The sequence below is a fragment of the Myotis myotis genome, unplaced genomic scaffold (assembly GCF_014108235.1).
Source record: "Myotis myotis isolate mMyoMyo1 unplaced genomic scaffold, mMyoMyo1.p scaffold_m19_p_4, whole genome shotgun sequence".
NCBI classification, from domain to species: domain Eukaryota; kingdom Metazoa; phylum Chordata; class Mammalia; order Chiroptera; family Vespertilionidae; genus Myotis; species Myotis myotis.
The window spans coordinates 88,240,627-88,262,082 of record NW_023416346.1 but is presented as its reverse complement, the minus strand read 5'-3'; the positions used below and the strand labels follow the sequence as shown (position 1 = coordinate 88,262,082).

The window sequence follows — 21,456 nt, the reverse complement described above, 5'->3', positions numbered from 1 at the left end:
CTGAAGAGCTGACCAGACCATGCAGTCCCGGTAAGAGAAGAAGCTTACAGAAGCCAAGCCTTCCCCGTTTCCGCGGCCGGCGTTTGTTTGTTTGTTTTCACTGAATCCTGTTCATGGGACATTTCGGATACAGACACTCACCTGTGCTGAAGAGAGGGAGAGTGTGCGGAGGAGTGGAATCTGGGGAGAGACTGAGGAGAGAAGGGGGGCCGGGAGAGGTGGCAGTGAATTGAGTGCTGAGACACCCCTGAGCCCAGGACTGGGGCAGCCATTCTCTCTGGAGAGTGAGACTCCTCCCCCCAGCCCCCAGGCAAGGAGCACAGCCACACCCAGATTCCACCCTGTAGGAGATCAAGGATTAAAATAACCTGATCAGTCCCTGGGAGTTAACAGGGTCTGGCCTATAGAGGGATTTTCAATCCCAGCAACAACACAGCACCGGTAACTATTACGCAGCCAGCTCTGGGCAGTGAACTTCCACTGGACAGAGCGGCCCTATAGCCTCAGAGGCCAACCCCAGAACACTGCCACCCAGAGGCTGACCCACAAACTGACTCTTTGCTAAACACAAAATAAGGCAGTCTGGGAAACAAATGCGGCCTGCTTTAAAATAAGGACTGTGGTTTACAACACAGAGGAACAGTGTATTGCAGGGAAACCCAACACTCTCCTGAATACCTGGCAGGTCTAAGGCGAGCCACACTGAAGAATAGAAGAACCTTTTAACTAAGAAACCAATTTTTTTTCTTTTTTTTTCTTTTCTTCTTTTTTTTTCTTCTTTTTTCCATCACCTGATTTTACTCTTTTAATTACTACCTTCTTATTTTTAACCAGTATTATTACTGCTACCATTTTACCATTTTTTTTTAAAGTGCCATTTATTTTCTCTTTATTTTATTTTGGGATTAGTGTTCTCCATTCTATTTTCATCGTTATATTATTGGTTGTTTCTAGTTTGCATTCATCTCCAGGGAGCTGTTACTGGAATTTGTTGGGATTAATGGCTGTTCTATAGGAGTATTCTCCTCATATAAAAAAGTCTCTTCCCCTCTTCCACTTCATTCTCTCTTTTAGCTCTTTTTTTTTCTTTTCTCGCTTTTATTTTCCCCCGTCCTTTTTCCCAATTTCATTTTTGCACTCCTTTTCTTGGTCCCTACTTTTCTTTTCTTTTTTCTCTTTTATCTTTTTCTCTTCCTTCTTCCTTATCCCCTAATTCTCTTAATTCAGGTGGTCACCTTTATTTGGGGTTATTAATATCGTGAATATATTTGTGTATAGTGCCTGGTACATGGTGCCTTGTTGTGTTGTATTTTGTGCCTTTAAATCAACGCAGCAGATCCAAGCAACAGCAACCTCCTGAGCACCACACCCTCTGCTGAGGAACAGCAGCTGTACGTGAAACCTCACCCCACCAGTCAGAAGAGCCACGACAGCTGTGAATAGCACCCACCAGAGGAGCTGCTGCCAACTGAAGAGCAGCTGCTACCGCAACCGCCCGAAGAGCAACCGCAGACCAAGGAGTCACTGCCACCCAGGGAGCAGCCACTGAATGACTCAACGTCTAGATATGTCAGTGAGATCAAACATGGGTAGACAAAGAAACCCCCAAAGGAAAGAGAAGGAGGAATCTCCAGAAAAGCAGCTAAGTAATACAGAGGCATGCAACATGACAGAAAAAGAATTCAGAATAAGGGTCCTAGAGTGCATAAACTGGATGGAGGAAAAAATCGACAACCTCTGCAAGAAGCAAGAAGAAACAGATGAAAAAATCGATAACATATGGAAGAAGCTAGAAGAAACAGATGAAAAAATCAACAACTTAAGTAAGACCCAAGAAGAAATGAAGAGTGATATAGCTGCAATGAAAAACTCCATTGAAAGTATCAACAGTAGACTAGGAGAAGCGGAGGACCGAATTAGTGAATTAGAAGACAAGGAAGCAAAACACACCCAAAATGTACTGCAATTGGAGAAAAAAATGAAAAGACAGGAGGAGAGCCTAAGGGAGCTATGGGACAAGGTGAATTGAAACAACATATGAATAATAGGGGTGCCAGAACAACAGAAGGATGAACAAGGATTAGAAAACCTATTAGAAGAAATAATATCAGAAAACTTCCCTGAGGTGGAGAAGAAAAAAGTCACACAAGCCCAGAGAGTCCCAAACAAGGTGAACCCGAAAAGACCCACACCAACACACATCATAATTACCATGGCAAATGTTCAGGACAAAGAGAGAATCTTACAGGCTGCAAGAGAGAGACGGAAAGTTACATACAAGGGATCTCCCATTAGATTGTCAAATGATTTCTCAACAGAAACACATCAGGCCAGAAAAGAATGGACGGAAATTTACAAAGTGATGCAAAGCAAAGGACTGAATCCAAGAATACTCTATCCAGCAAGGCTATCATTCAAACTTGAAGGGGAAATAAGAAGCTTCACAGACAAAAAAAAGGCTAAGGGAGTTTATCACCACCAAGCCAGCAATGCAAGGAATGCTAAAGGGACTGGTATAAAAATAAGAAATAAAAAGCTCAGAAAGAAAACAGCCACACAAAAACAGAAATGGCTACAAACAAGTACATTTCAATAATAACTTTAAACCTAAACGGACTAAATGCTCCAAACAAAAGACATCGAGTGGCTGAATGGATAAAAAAACATGACCCATACATCTGCTGTCTACAGGAAACCCACCTCATTAGAAGGGACTCACACAGACTGAAAGTGAAAGGATGGAAAAATATCTTTCAGGCAAATGAAAAGGAAAAGAAAGCTGGGGTAGCAATACTTATATCGGACAAAATAGACCTCAAAATGAAGGCCATAACAAGAGATAAGGAAGGCCACTTCATAATACTAAAGGGATCAATACAACAAGAAGATATAACCCTGGTAAACATATATGCACCCAATGCAGGAGCACCCAAATTCATAAAAAAGCTCCTGGAAGATATCAACGGAGAGATCGACAACAATACAATCATAGTAGGGGACTTTAATACACCACTGACAGCACTGGATAAGTCCTCTAGACAAACAATCAGCAAAGATACAGCAATCCTAAATGACTCACTAGATCAGATGGACTTAATAGACATCTTCAGAACACTTCACCCGAAAGCCAGGGAATATACATTCTACTCAAATGCTCATAAGACATATTCAAAAATAGACCATATATTGGGTCAAAAGCAAAGTATCCCCAAATTCAAGAAAATTGAAATCATAAAAAGCGTCTTCGCAGACCACGATGGCATAATATTAGAAATAAACTACAATAAAAACAACCCAAAATACTCAAACACCTGGAAGCTGAATAGCATGCTATTAAATATTGATTGGGTTACCAATGAAATCAAAGACGAAATTCGAAACATCCTGGAAACTAATGACAATGAAAACACAACAATCCAAAACCTATGGGACACAATGAAAGCAGTACTGAGAGGGAAGTTTATAGCTCTACAGGCCTATCTCAAAAAACAAGAAAAAATGGTAGTAAATCATCTAACTCTACAACTCAAAGAATTAGAAAGAGAGCAACAAGAAAACCCCAGAGTGAGCAGAAGGAAGGAGATAATAAAGATTAGAGCAGAAATAAATGACATAGAGACCAAAAATCAGTACAGAAAATCAATGACACCAAGAGCTGGTTCTTTGAAAGGATAAACAAGATTGACAAACCTCTAGCCAGACTCACCAAGAAGCAAAGAGAGAGGACCCAAATAACAAATCAGAAACGATAGAGGCGAAATAACAACAGACCCCACAGAAATACAAATGATTGTTAAAAAATACTATGGACAGCTCTACTCCAACAAACTAGACAACCGGGAGGAAATGGACAAATTCCTAGAAAAATACAACATTCCAAAACTCAATCAGGAAGAATCTAAAAATCTCAATACTCCAATAACTATGGAAGAAATTGAAGCAGTCATCAAAAAGCTTTCATCAAACAAAAGCCCAGGACCAGACGGCTTCACAGGGGAGTTTTACCAAACATTCAAGGAAGAACTAAAACCTATCCTCCTCAGACTACTACAAAAAATTCAAGAGGAAGGAACACTTCCAAGCTCATTCTATGAAGCCAGCATCACCCTAATACCAAAACCAGGTAAAGACAACACAATGAAAGAGAATTACAGGCCAATATCCCTCATGAACATAGATGCCAAAATACTCAACAAAATCTTAGCAAATCGGATCCAGCAGTACATCAGAAAGATCATACACCATGACCAAGTAGGATTTATCCCAGGGATGCAAGGATGGTACAATATCCGCAGATCAATAAACGTGATACATCACATAAACAAATTGAAAGAAAAAAACCACATGGTCATATCAATTGATGCAGAAAAAGCATTTGACAAAATTCAACACCCATTTTTGATAAAAGCTCTCAGCAAGGTGGGAGTAGAAGGATCATACCTCAATATAATAAAAGCCATATATGACAGGCCCACAGCCAACATCATACTCTATGGACAAAAAATTAACACCATTTCCCCTAAGAACAGGAACAAGACAGGCATGCCCCCTCTCACCACTCCTGTTCAACATAGTACTGGAAGTGTTAGCCATTGCAATTCGGCAAGAAGAAGAAATAATAGGCATCCAAATTGGAAAAGAGGAAGTAAAACTGTCCTTATTTGCAGACGACATGATATTATACATACAAAACCCTAGAGACTCCATCAAAAAGCTACTGGACTTAATACATGAATTTGGCAATGTAGCAGGATACAAAATTAACCCTAAGAAATCCAAGGCATTTCTATACACCAATAGTGAACTTTCAGAAAGAGAGATTATAAAAACAATCCTGTTTACCATCGCACCAAAAAAATTAAGCTACCTAGGAATAAACTTAACTAAAGAGGGAAAAGACCTCTACTCAGAAAACTACAGGACGTTGAAAAAAGATATAGAGGAAGACATAAACAGATGGAAGAACATACCATGTTCATGGATTGGTAGAATCAACATCATTAAAATGTCCATACTACCCAAAGCAATTTATAAATTCAACGCACTTCCCATTAAAATACCAACGGCATACTTCAGATATCTAGAACGAACTCTCCAAAAATTCATCTGGAATAAAAAAGACCCCGAATAGCTGCAGGAATCCTGAAAAAGACCAAAGTAGGTGGGATCTCAATACCAGATATCAAGTTGTATTACAAAGCCACTGTTCTCAAAACTGCCTGGTACTGGCACAAGAATAGGCATATAGATCAATGGAATAGAGTAGAGAGCCCAGAAATCGGCCCGAACTAATATGCTCAATTAATATTTGACAAAGGAGGCAAGAACATACAATGGAGCCAAGATAGTCTCTTCAATAAATGGTGTTGGGAAAATTGGACAGATATATGCAATAAAATGAAACTAGACCACCAACTTACACCATACACAAAAATAAACTCAAAATGTTTAAAGGACTTAAATGTACGACAGGAAACCATAAAAATTCTAGAAGAATCCAAAGGCAACAAAATCTCAGACATATGCCGAAGCAATTTCTTCACTGATACAGCTCCTAGGGCACTTGAAACGAAAGAGAAAATGAACAAATGGGACTACATCAAAATAAAAAGCTTCTGCACAGCAAAAGAAACCATCAACAAAACAACGAGAAAACCCACTGTGTGGGAAAACATATTTGCCAATGTCATATCTGATAAGGGCCTAATCTCCAAAATTTATAGGGAACTCATACAACTTAACAAAAGGAAGATAAACAATCCAATCAAAAAATGGGTAAAGGACCTAAATAGACACCTTTCAAAAGAGGACATTCAGAAAGCCAAGAGACATATGAAAACATGCTCAAAGTCACTAATCATCCGAGAGATGCAAATCAAAACAACAATGAGGTACCATCTCACACCTGTCAGACTGGCTATCATCAACAAATCAACAAACGACAAGTGCTGGAGAGGATGTGGAGAAAAAGGAACACTTGTGCACTGCTGGTGGGAATGCAGACTGGTGCAGCCACTATGGAAGACACTATGGAGTTTCCTTAAAAAACTGAAAATGGAACTCCCATTTGACCCTGTGATCCCACTTCTAGGAATATATCCCAAGAAACCAGAAACACCAATCAGAAAGGATATATGCACCCCTATGTTCATAGCAGCACAATTCACCATAGCTAAGATCTGGAAACAGCTTACATGCCCATCAGTAGATGAATGGATTAGAAAACTGTGGTACATCTACACGATGGAATACTATGCTGCTCTAAAAAGAAGGAACTCTTACCATTTGCAACGTCATGGATGGAACTGGAGAGCATTATGCTAAGTGAAATAAGCCAGTCAATGAAGGAAAAATACCACATGATCTCACTCATTCATGGATAATAGAGACCATTATAAACTTTTGAACAATAATAGATACAGAGGCAGAGCTGCCTCAAACAGATTGTCAAACTGCAGCAGGAAGGCCGGGGAGGGTTGCGGGGCAGTAGGTAGGGGAGTAAGAGATCAACTAAAGGACTTGTATGCATGCATATAAGCATAACCAGTGGACATAAGACATTGGGGGATAGGGGAGGCTAGGGGACTGTCTAGGGCTGGGGGATAAAATGAACACATATGTAATACCCTTTGTAATACTTTAAGCAAAAAAAAAAATAAATAAAAAAAATAAAACAAACAAACAAAAAAAAGAGTAATGGAAGTGCAATGGGACATATTGCTTATAAATAAATAAATAAATAAATAAATAAATAAATAAATAAATAACTCCATGAAAAAAAAATAAATAAAAAAAAATTAAAAAAAATAAAAAAATATATTTTATTGATTTTTTTACAGAGAGGAAGGGAGAGGGATAGAGAGTTAAAAACATCAATCAGCTGCCTACTGCACACCACCCCCCCTCACTGGGGTTGTGCCCACAACCTAGGTACATGCCCTTGACCAAAATCAAACCCAGGATCCTTCAGTCCGTAGGCCAATGCTCTATCCACTGAACCAAACCAGTCAGGGCCCAAACTACTTTTATAATGCCCAACAAGAGTGTATATAATCTGGATCCTGAACACATTTCCAACTTCATCTCATACTATTCTCCCTCTCAGTCACTATATACAAAGTACATTAGTTTTTAAAATGTACTTTAGGAGTGAATGGGGTGAAAAGAGAGTGGGGGGATGTGTGGTGTGTGTGAGTGTGTCTGAGGGAGGGACAGATAGACCTCACAGGACATTCAGGGGCTGGCAGACCAGGTTCAAATACCTGGGAAGCCTCTGCTACTGCTGTAATCTCTCCCAGAACACTAGCTCTGCCACAGAGGCTGCACCATCTTGAAGGAGAGAGCCAGCAGCCACTGCCCATGAGCTCACTAAGCCAGCAGACTATTCCCAAGACTGCACACTTGCACAGGGAACCAGCAGACACCACCTGTGACCACTCAGGGAGCCAACAGCCACTGCCCGAGACCATACACATGTGCGGGGAGCCAGCAGCCACTGTCTGAGACCATGTGTGCTCTGAGAGCTAGCAGATGCCTCCCGTGACTGCAAGCATGAGGGGAGCCAGCAGCCACTCCCTGCAACCGCACATGCAACAGGAGTCATCAGTCACCTCCCCCAAATGAGCAAGAAGACAGCAGCCACACCATGAGCCCTGGGGAGCAGCTGGCAACTGTGTGGAGATCAGCCACCACCTGCAAGTGCCAGAGGGGCAGCTGTCACTCACAACTGCCCAATGAGCAGCCACTGCCTGTAATTGTGAGGGGAGTAGCCACTGCCCACTACTGTATGACCTGCCACCAGGCTCTCCATTACAGGCTCAGGGCCTGTGCAATTCAAAACCTAGATCTGTCAGTGAGAACAAAAATGGGGAGACAGAAGAACGACCCCCAAAGGAAAGAAAAGGCGAAATCTCCAGAAGAGGCACTTAATGAAATAAAGGCATGCAATATGTCAGAAAAAGAATTCAGAATAAGGATCATACAGTTCATAAACCAGATGCATGAGAGAAATCAACAACTTATGTAAGAATCAAGAAGAAATAAAGAGTGATATAGCTACAATAAAAAAAAAAAAACACTATGGAAGATTTCAATATAGACTAGGAGAAGCAGAGGACCGAATTAGCAAATCAGAAGATAAGGAAGCAAAGCACACACAATCTGAAATGCAATAGGAGAAAGAAAAAAAAAAAAGAAGATTTTGAAAAAAATCAAATGGAGGAAAGCCTACAGGAGCTTTTGGACAAGATGAAACAACACAACATACATATAATTGGGGTGAGAGAATGACAAGAAGAAGAGTTAAGGACTAGAAAACCTATTCAAAGAAATAATATCAGAAAACTTCCCGGATTTTCAGAATAAAAAAGTCACACAAGCACAGAAATTCCCAAAAATGATAAACTCAAAAAGATCCACACCAAAGTATGTCATAATTACAATAGCAAACATTCAGGACAAAGAGAATCTTAAAGTCTGGAAGAAAGAGACAGAAAGTTACCCACAAGGGATCTCCCATTAGATTATCAAATGATTTCTCAACATAAACACATCAGGCCAAAAAGGAATGGAAGAAAGTAAACAAAATGATGCAAAGTAAGGGGAGGAATCTAATAATACTCTATCCAGCAAGGCTATCATTCAAAATTGAAAGGGAAATAAGGAGCCTCACAGACAAAGAAAAGCTAAGGTAGTTTAACACTACCAAGCCAGCAATGCAAGAAATGATAAAGCTACTGGTAGAAAAAGAAGAAAATAAATTTAAAAAGGGAGAAGAAAGAAAACAGGCAAAAAAAAATTAAAAAAATGTTACAAACAAGTACCTATCAATAATAACTTTAAACAGAAATGAACTAAATGCTCCAATCAAATGATATAGAGTGGCTGAATTGATAAGAATGCATGACCCGTATATTTGCTGTCTACAAAAGACCCACCTCAGAACAAGGGACTCAAACAGAGTAAAAGTGAATGGTTGAAAAAATATATTTCAGGCACAAGCTATATTACAAAGTCACTGTTCTCAAAAATGTCTGGTACCGGCACAAGAACAGATATATAGACCAATGGACTGGAACAGAGAACCCAGAAATCGACCCAAGCCATTATGCTCAATTAATAATTTGACAAAGGAGGCAAGACCATACTCTGGAGTCAAGACAGTCTTTTCAATGAATGGTATTGGAAAATTGGACAGATACATGCAAAAAAAATGAAACTAGACCACAAACTTACACCATACACAAAAAATAAACTCAAAATGGATAAAGGACTTGAACATAATATGGGAAACCATAAAAATCATAGAAGAAGACATCAGCATAAAATTGCAGACATTGCCCTGACCGGTTTGGCTCAGTGGACAGAGTGTCGGCCTTCAGACTGAGGGGCCCTGGGTTTGATTCCAGTCAGGGGCATGTGCCTTGGTTGTGGGAACATCTCCAGTGGGGGGAGGGGGGGGAGGGTGCAGGAGGCGGCTGATCGATGTTTCTCTCTCATCGATATTTCTAACTCTCTGTCCCTCTCCCTTACTCTTTGTGAAAAATCAATAAGATATATTTTAAAAAATGCAGACATTTGTTGTAGCAATATCTTTACTGATACAACTCCTAGGGCAATGTAAACTAAGGAGAAAATAACCAAATGGGACTACATAAAAATAAAAAGCTTCTGCACAGAAAAAGAAACCATCAACAAAACAACAAGAAAGTCTACTGCATGGGAGAACATATTTGCCAATGTTATCTCCAGTAAGGATTTAATCTCAAAAATCTACTGGGAACACCTACAACTTAACAAAAGGAAGATAAACAATCCAATCAAAAAAATGGGCAAAGGACCTAAATAAACACCTTTTGAAAGAGGGCATACAGAAGACCAAGAGACATGAAAACATGTTCAAAATCACTAATCATCTGAGAGATGCAAATCAAAACAATGATATACCATCTCACACCTGTCAGAATGGCTATCATCAACAAATGACAAGTGCTGGAGTGGATGTGGAGAAAAAGGAACCCTCTTGCACTGCTGGTGGGAATGCAGACTGGTGCCACTGTGGAAAACAGTATGGCGTTTCCTCAAAAAATTAATAATGGAACATCATTTGACCCATTAATCCCATTTCTAGGAATACATACCAAGAACCCAGAAACACCAGTCAGAAAGGATAAATGCATTCCTATCTTCATAGCAGCACCATTTACTATAGCTAAGGTTTGGAAACAGCGTAAGTGCCAATCAGCAGATCAGTGGATTAGAAAACTGTTATTCTACTCAATGGAATACTACATTGCAGTAAAAAAGAAGGAATTCTTACCATTTGTGATGGCATGGATGGAACTGGAGAGCATCATGCTAAGCGAAATAAGCCAGTCAGAGAAAGATAAATATCATATGATCTCATTCATTTGTGGAATATAATGAACAACATAAACTGACGAACCAAAACAGAACCAGAGTCATAGAAGCATCAAATTGACTCTCCAACTATGATGGAAAATGGGAGGGGGGAGGGAGTGAGAGATTAACCAAAGGACTTGTATGCATGCATATGAGCATAGCCAATAGATACAAATGGGGGACAGTGAGGGCATGTGCTGGGGGTTGGGAGCGGCCGGGGAGAGGTCAATGGGGGAAAAAGGAGACGTACATAATACATTAAATAATAAACAACTTAAATTAAATAAATAGGTAAATAAATACAATATACTTTAATCCCATCAAACTAATATATTTCTTATGATTTTTACCCTAGCTGTTCCCTGTTTGGACTCCTTTTATATTGATACTTAAGATTTGATTTGTATCAATTGTTTTGTTTTCAGTCACCCCCAGTATAACGTGGAGTTCATAGTTATTCAGCCTTTTGTCTTAGTTGTTTAATTCAGTGCCTGGAACACAGTAGGTATTCAACAAATATATTGGGCATAAATATGAGTCTTGGTATATTTTTCAAGCAAAAAGCTATAATGCATAAAGAGATGTAGGGACAGTGATTCTATTCCAAGAGCCATGGCACAAATTAAAATTTCCTTTCTCTGGCCTTTTTTCTAATCCCTTTTCCACACAGTAGCCAAAGTAAACTTTTTCAAATGATTTTTTTTGTTTGTTTCATTCCCCTACTTTAATTATTTAATGATTTCCCATTATCCTCAAAATAAATGTGTTGTTTTACAAAAATTTACTGAAAGCTATTAGTTTTCTATCCTATATAATAAAAGGGTAATATGCAAATCAACCAAACAGTGAATGACTGGTTGCTAAGATGTGCTGACCACCAGGGGTCAGATGCTCAACACAGGAGCTGCCTCCAGCCCACAAGCCCTGATCGCCAAATGTGAATGGGGAACCGGGGGTGGGTGGTGGTGGATGCAGGTGGCACCAGGCCAAGGCCCCTGCCCTGCTGGTCGCCCCACACACAGGGGGCAACCCACTGCAAGGAGCAGGGCCAGCGAGCGGGTGGGAACAGCCAACCTCTCAGTCTCTTCCCCTGGCCTGCAGGCTTTGCCCAATGGTGAACAGGGAACCTGGGGTGGGTGGCAGTGGGGGGGGCATGGCCAGATGCAAACAGCCGGGGTAGATGGCCCTGATCACAGGCCAGTCCTAGGGACCATACCTATGCATTGATTTCATCCACTGGGCCTCTAGTTTATATATAATAAATTATCATAAACTTAGAGACTTAAAACCACACCCATTTATTAGCTCAAAGTTCTTTAAGTTAGAAGGCTGGGCACTGTGCAGCTGGGATCTCTGTTCAGAGTACTAGAAAGCTGAATTCAAAGTGGCAGCTAAGCTGAGTTCACATCTAAAGTTTCTGTGGAAAATTTCCTTAAAAGCTTATTCTTGTTGGAATAATTTAGTTTCTTGTGGTTGCAAAACTACTGTAGAACTGTCTTCTTCCTGTCTGTCAGCTAGGGGCCACTCTTAGCTCCCTTCACTTTATGCTGGCAGTATCACATAAAAGAATTATTGTTTGTTTGTTTGGTTTTTTTTGCTTTACTGTATTTTATTGATATAAATACAACGTATTTCATAAGCATCAGCTACCATTTTACCACTACACAAGAAAAACAAAAGTTAAAAGTATTAAATAATGTGAAAAGTAATTACAGAAATGCTTTCACTTCCACAAAAGTCGTTTCTAACAGTGTCTTGCATACTTTGTACAATTTGCTTGTAATTGGTCTGATAGATGAAATGAAACAAAGTTGAATTTATTCAAACTTTTATTTCTCAGTGGAAAATGCTCTTTTCATCAGAGGTGGCTGAGTGTTCCCGACATCAAACATCATTTCCAAAGGTGGGTTATTAAGAGAACACCAATCAGGAATACGGCCTGTCTGATTGTAATATTTCTTTGAGACAGAACAGCTCCCCAGTATGTCTTGAAGTGCTCCAAAAATAGCTCCTCCCAACCAGGCCACACAATTAGCTTTTGCAGGTGGAGTATGAATACGGAATGTCTTGGTGCCAAGTGTTTTCTTATACTTTGGTTTTTCTACCAAATACCTTATTTCTGCAAGCAATCTATGGAGAAATCCTGGCAACATAGATGTGCCGCCTATGATTACCAAGTTCTCTGCTAATTGCTTCCTGGTGTCTATTGGGCACTGCATAAGGGAATCCAATATTAAAGTTGCAACGGATTTCTCTTCATTATCTTGTTCAAAAAATTTCCACAACCGAATCCCTGATTGATCCAAGGACATGTAAAATCTACTCTCCATCTAATGGGTAGTCAACATTTGGGGGTGGTGAGGGACGCTCAGTATTCCCATCGATATTAAATTTTGCTGCTTGGATTTTTAGTCCACATTTCAGATCACTTACAAAGCAAGCGTGCACTTTAATGTCCTCTAAGACACCTTCTGGGATTGAACCCATCACAGAGGGAAGGTTCTGTTCTTTAGCAGCACCTGTGTCAACAGTACATTGCTCCAATAGTTGAGTTTTCAACTCCCTGTGCAGAGCTTTTCCTCCTAGGGGGAGTGCTCCCCAGCAATTTAGTACTGGGATTCCTCATATATAGGTAACATCAGGCTTTCTCTATATCCACAATCCAGGACCATAGCAGAGTTTATCCCAAGTGTCAGAAGAGCCATTACATGGTTTGGAGCAAGCAAAGCAGACAGAACGTCAAAATACTTGAAGAGAACGTGAGTGTCTCTCTGAAGTGGGAAGGACATAGTACTGATTCAATAACCACGACTCGGCGATCTCTGGGATTCACCAACAGATGTCTGAAATACAGTATGTGGATAAATTCCTTTAGGTAGAAATATAATTCTTCTGTATTGATATTGTATTGAACAACTTTGATTGGCTTAGGCATGCCAGCATTTTTTTATTTATAGTATTATTTTGTTTTTTTTAATTGATTTATTGCTTAAAGTATTACAAAGAGTATTACATATGTCTCCTTTTTTCCCACCCTTGACAATCCCCTGGCCTCCCCTACCCCCCGGTGTCTTATGTCCATTGGTTATGCTTATATGCATGCATACAAGTCCTTCAGTTGATCTCTTACTCTCCCCTCCTGCCCCCCAACCCTCCCCGGCCTTCCCGCTGTAGTCTGACAGTCTGTTCGAGACTGCTCTGCCTCTGTATCTATTTTTGTTCCTAAGTTTATAATGGTCTTTATTATCCATAAGTGAGTGAGATCATGTGGTATTTTTCCTTCATTGACTGGGTAATTTCACTTAGCATAATGCTCTCCAGTTCCATCCATGCTGTTGCAAATGGTAAGAATTCCTTTTTTACAGCAGCATAGTATTCCATTGTGTAGATGTACCACACTTTTCTAATCCATTCATCTACAGATGGGCACTTAGGCTGTTTCCAGATCTTAGCTATGGTGAATTGTGCTGCTATGAACATAGGGATGCATATATCCTTTCTGATTGGTGTTTCTGATTTCTTGGGATATATTCCTAGAAGTGGGATCACTGGGTCAAATGGGAATAGGAAGTTTCATTTGCATCTTGGGCAGAAGCAGTCTACCTTAATTGATGTCAGATACTTCTCTTCTTCATCAGTAATATTTACCAGATTCTAGATCAGGGGTGGGAAAACTTTTTGACTCGAGGGCCACAATGGGTTCTTAAACTGGAAATGAGGGCCGGAACAAAAGCATGGATGGAGTGTTTGTGTGAACTAATACATGTTAACACTGCTGCTGGTGAAGGAGCGGAGGGGAGAGCAAGAGAACCCTCAGCTCTTTCGGCTCCACTGGCCGGATAGAACAGCCGAACGGGCCAGATCCGCCCGCGGGCCGTAGTTTGCCCACGGCTGTTCTAGATTGTGACCAAATGGACCCTTTGAATTGGGATCCAGGAAAGATTATTTGACCTATGGATTATAGGCTTTGGCATAAAGCATTAAAGAGTTATAGAATCTGGTCATACTACTATGAGACAACAAGGTATCAGCAGGAGGTTGTATAAATTTTTCCTTTTAAGAAATGAAATAAAATCAAGTTTTAACTTTACCTTACTGTATTTATATCAGAACTTATTTTAAACTCTTATAACAATTCAAATTTTAGCAAACTTGACCACAAATGTAAAATTCTCTTTATCACTTCAATTTTTTATACATTTAGTTTGTCTATCATAACCAGAAATTCTAGTTTAGACAAAATTACTCCAGTTTCCCTTAAAATAATGTACCTCCACACCTTATACCTTTGTCCATCAAAACCACATTCTACTTTTCTTGCATACAAAGTTCTTTCCCTTATTATTTCTAGTAACTTTAATTACATATATTAATTAGAATCCTTAAAAACATTAATTTCTATTAAAAACTAGGAGGTTAGCATTTGTGAACTGTTACATTAGCATTTTGTGAATTATCAGATGTATACTTTTTATAAGTTCTAGAATCATGTGCTTTTCAATAGAAAATTGCTCAGAGTGGAAAAATAGACTCAAATTTATCTTTAGTTTTTCTGCAACAGGAAATCAAGCCTAGATGACCCTATGTTCAGTAATTAATGCTTTGATATTTTACCTTATTTGTAAATAATCTAGATATTTAATGACTACCCATCATTTAATTTAAAAATTTAAGTGCAGGACAATTCTATTACCAAAGTCCATATAATTTATAATATTTGCAATCATTCTGAGAGATAGGCAAGGTTTGGGGGGTTAGCAAAAAGGTCAAATGAACTTTGAACTTCTAGTCACACCTTTTGATCTTAAATATTTACAAGACAAAAACAATTGTTTCCAGTTACCCAAAGAACTGGATTGTAATCACAGGAATAAATAGGCTGATCTGTCTTTACAACTACGTGTTATCCAGTTTGTTTACTTTTCCCTCTGAGTACAATTTTCATTTTAGTTTACTTAGTACAGAAAGTAAAAAAATATTACTATTGGACTCTCAATATCAGTTTCCAATTTGACCAAATATTTTATCATAAAGTTATTAAACTCTATTAATTTTCATTTTCATTTATTTTTGCTATTTTAAGGGAATAATGTAGCAGTTTACCAGGAAATCCATCAGAGTTCTGTCAACTCTGTTAAGGGTCCATACTTGGGACACTTAAGTTGATATTGAAAAATTTACATAAGTCCTGTGAAAACAATCCCTTTTTTAGCATTTCAGTTGATTTCAAATGGGACATGGATTTCTGGATCAGTGTTTTGATAATGGACCCCTAGGTAAGTACAAAACCTTCGTGTTATTTTGTGTCTTGCTCCAGCATTCTTTCAAAGTGCTCAGCTATCGTCACCAGTTCAGTCAGGCCTGTGTCCTCATATCTTATTTTCTGAATTCTTTAAATCAAATCACTAATCTCAGAATATAATAAATTTACAAAGCAGTCTGAGTTGCCTTAAATAAATATTGTATGGAATCCCACATATTGTCAAAATGAGAGCTTCCAAATGGGCTCTAAAGTCTACCACAGATTTTTCTTTTTGTTTGCAACAGAATAATAAACCAAACAATGGTCACAGGTAAAACTCTAAGAATTACTTGCTACCTTACAAGCCCTTTCAAGTCAAAGATCTTCAGTATCATCCTTGTGGTTTTGCCATTTTCTTCCTGAATCTTTTTTTTGGGAAGAGGGGTTTCCCCAAGTCCTACCAAAATGTGTAAAAGCTGATGAAGATTTGGTAGCCTGCAGTTATAAGCCCTGATAACAACTCTATATTGTTCAAAAAATATTTTGGGTTCCACCATAGGTTTAGGAATTTTTTTTACTAGAGCTCTCGGTGTCGTTTTTTTTTTTTTTTTTTTTTTTTTTAAATATATATTTTATCTATTTCAGAGAGGAAGGGGGAGAAAAGTAAAGCATCAATGATGAAATAAAATAATTGATCAGCTCCTCCTGCATGACCCCTGGGTTTCGAGCCTGCAACCCAGGCATGTGCCCTGACCTGGAATCAAACTGTGACCTCCTGGTTCATAGGTCGATACTCAACTAGTGAGCCACCAAGGCTGGGCCTTAGTGTAATTTTTGACTAAGGAGTTAAAGACACCTGAAAAGGCTTGTCTGCAGCTTTGAGTAGTTTTATTTTAAATGGTAATTTTAATAGTCTCCTTTTATTGAATTTATTGGGGTGACATTGGTTCAAAAAATCATATAGGTTTCAAGTGTACAGCTCAACAAAACATCACCTGCACCCTGCATTGGATGCTCATCATCCAAAGCAGTCTCTTTCCATCCCCATTCATCCCCTCTTTGCCCACCTCCACCTACCACCATCCACTTTTCCTTCTATCACCATACTGTTGTCTGTGTCTATGTGTAACCAATCTTCTATATCTCTACTAATAAAGGATAATATGCTAATTACACCAGATGTCTTCCAGATGACCTTCGGGATGTCCTCTGGACAAAGCCATGGCTGCAAGGGTCGAGGCAAGCCACCAAGGCTGGGAGGGCCCATCACAGAGCAATGGCCGGGTTGGCAGGGCCTCCCTCTGGGCAGCATTGATCACAGAGCCCTGGCAGGGCCTCCCTGTGGTGGTGATGAGGCCCATCGCAGAGCCCTGGCTGGGAGGGCAGGGCCTCCCTTTGCTCTGCCATTGACCCTAGAGCCCCAGAAGGGTGGGCAGGGCCTCCCTGTGGGAAGCAATGAATGGCAGAGCCCAGGACAGATGGGAAGGGCCTCTCTCTGCAAGGCATCCATCTGGGGGTCCCATGGTCCATTGCCCCATAGGGGGAGGCCCAGGTCACCAGCCAGTGACACTGTGGTGGGTGGGCAGGGCCTGCAATCTGTGTCCCTTCAGAGGGAGGCCCAGTCCAGCCAAGCAATGGCACCCTATGCCTTTTGCCTGCAGAGGGAGGCTACTTGTGGCAGAGTGGAGGCAGTGCCGCACAGATGGCAAGCAGTGGCAGCCTCAGGGTGGGGCCAGCTGCCTAAAGCCGTGTGAAAGAAAGCCCCAATTGGTCTCTTTCCCCACCAGACCCCCCCAATTGCCCCCTCTCACTTCTGACCCTGACAGTAGGGAGGAGGGATCTTAATTCCAACAGTCCCTCCCCCCGCCTTCCTTGACCTCAGAATGTCTGAAGACCAACTATTGTCACAATGTACCTCTGAAGCCAAAAGAAAGCAGCATTGTCAACAGAAAATGTCTGAAGACCAACTATTGGCACAATGTATCTCTGAAGCCGGCATCATCAATACAATGTATCTGAAGACCAACTATTGGCACACCGTACCTCCGAAGCTGAAAGAAGCCAGCATTGTCATCAAACTATGTCTGAAGAACAGCCATTGACAAGTACTACAAATACTGGTAGGAACTGCCTTCACAGTGAAAATGAAGTAAATGAGGATACAATTATCAAACATAGTTGTGGTGGAATGACTGTTACATGTCAATTTTGCCTATCACTAAATTTCTCCAATGAAAATCCATCTGATGGAAAATTTACTCAATGTTGTAGCAAACGTAAAGTTTGTCCAAATGATATACATTTCTCAGAATACCTGGCATATTTTTAAAAAATAATGATAAATGAATATTCTGACAGTAAAAATTTCATGGAAAATATTTGTTCGATAAATAGTTCTTTTGCTTTTGCTTCAATGGGTGTAAATATTGCATCAGAATCAGGATATGGGTCATACAGTTTCAGAATACACAGACAGGTTTATCACCATACTGGAACTTTACATCCTTCTGATGGTGCTTCTCAGAAGTTTGCTCAACTCTATATTTTAAATATATTTTATTGATTTTTTTACAAAGAGGAAGGGAGCGGGATTGACAGAAACATCGATGAGAGAGAAACATTGATCAGCTGCCTCCTGCACACCCCCTACTAGGGATGTGCCCACAACCAAGCTTCATGCCCTTGACCAGAATAGAACCTGGGACCCTTCAGTCTGCAGGCCAACACTGAAGACTGAGCCAAACCAGTCAGGGCTCAACTCTATATTTTAGACATGGCTGAAGCAACGAGTAAAAGATTAACAATGCCAGAAAACCAAGGTTGCTCAGAAAGACTCATGACCAACATCAACAACCTCATGCATGAAATAAGTGAATTAACAAAATCATACAAGATGCTGCATGAGGTAGAAAAGGAAGCCCAATATGAAGCAGCAGCAAAAGGTATTGCTCCCAAGGAAGTAACAATGGCAATTAAATACGATCATAACAGTGATCCAGGTAGATATAATTCTCTCTGTGTAACTGAGGTTGCTGTCATATTCAGAAATGAAGATGGAGAACCTCCTTTTGGAAGGGACTTGCTCATTCATTGTAAACCAGATCCCAATAATCTGAATGCCACTAGAATGAAACAAATCAGTATCCTGTTTCCTACATTAGATGCAAAGACATATCCTGTTCTTTTCCCACTTGGTGAAAAAGGCTGGGGAATGGATATTCATTAAGACTCAGAGACGACAGTGTAAGTGACAATAATATTAGACAAAATGTAAGGACACGAGTCACACAAATGCAGTATTATGGATTTCATCTCTCTGTCCAGGACATGTTCAATCCTATTTTAAATACAGGAAAATTAACTCAATAGTATATTGTCGATTCATATTAAAAAATGGAAGCCAATTGGATAAATTTCATTAAAGCAAATGAATCTAAGTTGAGAGTTGAAAAATATAGTGGTTTGATGGATTATCTTACATCTAAATCTGAAAATGACAATGTGCTGATTGGTAAAATGATAATACTTCCATCAATTTTTGAGGGTAGTCCCAGAAATATGCAGCAGTGATATCAGGATGCTATGTCAATTGTAACTACCTATGGGAAGCCCAATTTATTCATAACCATGACATGCAACCCCAAATGGGCAGATATTACAAACAATTTACAACGCTGGCAAAAAGTTGAAAACAGACCTGACTCGGTAACCAGAGTTTTTAATATTAAGCTGAATGCTCTTTTAAATGATATATGTAAATTCCATTTATTTGGCAAAGTAATAGCTAAAATTCATGTCATTGAATTTCAGAAACGTGGATGGCCTCATGCTCACATATTATTGATATTAGATAGTGAACTCAAATAATGAACAGAAGATGACATGACTGTATAGTTAAGGCAGAAATTCCGGATGAAGACCAGTGTCCTCGACTTTTTCAAATTGTAAAATCAAATATGGTACATGGACCATGTGGAATACAAAATCCAAATAGTCCATGTATGGAAAATGGAAAATGGTCAAAGGGATATCTGAACGAATTTCAAAATGCGACCACTGGAAATATTGGTGGATATCCCAAATACAAATGAAGATCTGGTAGCACCATGTCTATTGGAAATAAAGTTGTCAATAACACTTGGATTGTCCCTTATAACCTGTATTTGTGCCTTGAATATAACTGTCATATAAATGTTGAAGTGTGCGCATTGACTAAAAGTGTCAAATATTTATTTAAATACATCTATAAAGGTCACAATTGTGCAAATATTCAAATTTCTAAAATAATATATTATCAATCATGACGAAGTATAGGACTTTCATTGACTCCAGGTATGTGAGCGCTCCTGAGGATGTTTGGAGACTTTCTGCAGTGTTAATGCATGACCAACCCCATGAAATCACAAGATTAGCTATTCATTTGCCAAATGAACAACATTTGTATTTTCATATTGATGATTTGGCTGAAGTTATAGATAAGGCTAAAAGACATAACTCAACTTTGATGGCTTGGTTGTTATTGAATAGAGAAGATTCTGATGTGTGTAATTATTATTATTGGGAGATTCCATAGCATTGTGTGTTTAATAATTCTTTGTGGACAAAACTCCAAAAGCGTTGGAATAAAGTATTAGGTAGACTTTTCACTGTGAGCTTTAGAGAACCAGAACGATATTACTTTAGACTTTTGCTTCTGAATTTAAAGGGTGCTATAAGTTTTGATGCTCTACAAACTCAAGGAGGTGTAATTTATGATACATTTCATGAAGCTGCTAAACATCGAGGATTATTAATCATTGACACTATCTGGAAAGATACAATTGATGATGCAATCATCCTTAATATACCCAAACAACTACAGCAACTTTTTGCATATATATGTATGTTTGGATATCCTTCTGATGCAAACAAATTATGAGATAAGAGTAAATCTCATTTTATTGAAGATTTTTGTTGGAAATTACACTGGAGGGAAGGTGCCTGTGTGAACTGTGAAATGCATGCCCTTAACAAAATTCAAGAGATAGTCACATTGCATGGAATGAAATGTTCTCATTTCAAACTTCTGGTCTTTTTTTTTTTTTTCTTGGAGGGGGGGTATTTTATTTTATTTATTTTTTTAATTATTTTTTTATTATTAGTTAAGGTATTACAAATGTGTCCTGATCCTCCCATTAACCCCCAACCTCCCCCCCCCCACCCCGCACAATCATGCTCCCATCCCCCTGTTGTCCATGTCCATTGGTTTGGCTTATATACATGTATACAAATCCTTCGGTTGATCTCTTCCCCTTACACCCGCCCTCCCCTACTTTCCTTCTGGGGATTGATAGCCTGATCACTCTTTCTCAGTCTTTGGACCTGTCCCTTTTCATCAGTCTATGTTGTTCTCTATAATCCACAAATGAGTGAGATCATGTGGTATTTATCTTTCTCTGACTGGCTTATTTCACTTAGCACAATGCTCTCCAGTTCAATCCATGCTGTTGCAAAAGGCAAGAGTTCCTTTTTTTTACCGCAGCATAGTATTCCATTGTGTATATGTACCACAGTTTTCTAATCCACTCATCAGCTGATGGGCACTTAGGCTGTTTCCAGATCTTAGATATGGTGAATTATGCTGCTCTGAACATAGGGGTGCATATATCCTTTCTGATTGGCGTTTCTGGTTTCTTGGGATATATTCCTAGTAGTGGGATCACTGGGTCAAATGGGAGTTCCATTTTTAGTTTTTTGAGGAAGCTCCATACTGTTCTCCACAGTGGCTGCAACAGTCTGCATTCCCACCAGCAGTGCAGAAGGGTTCCTTTTTA

General features: G+C 39.4%; 1 pseudogene; it reads right to left on the bottom strand.

Moving 5' to 3' along the window:
* Positions 1-12,212: 12,212 nt before the first annotated feature.
* Positions 12,213-13,336, bottom strand: LOC118654696 (annotated as a pseudogene).
* Positions 13,337-21,456: the final 8,120 nt, after the last annotated feature.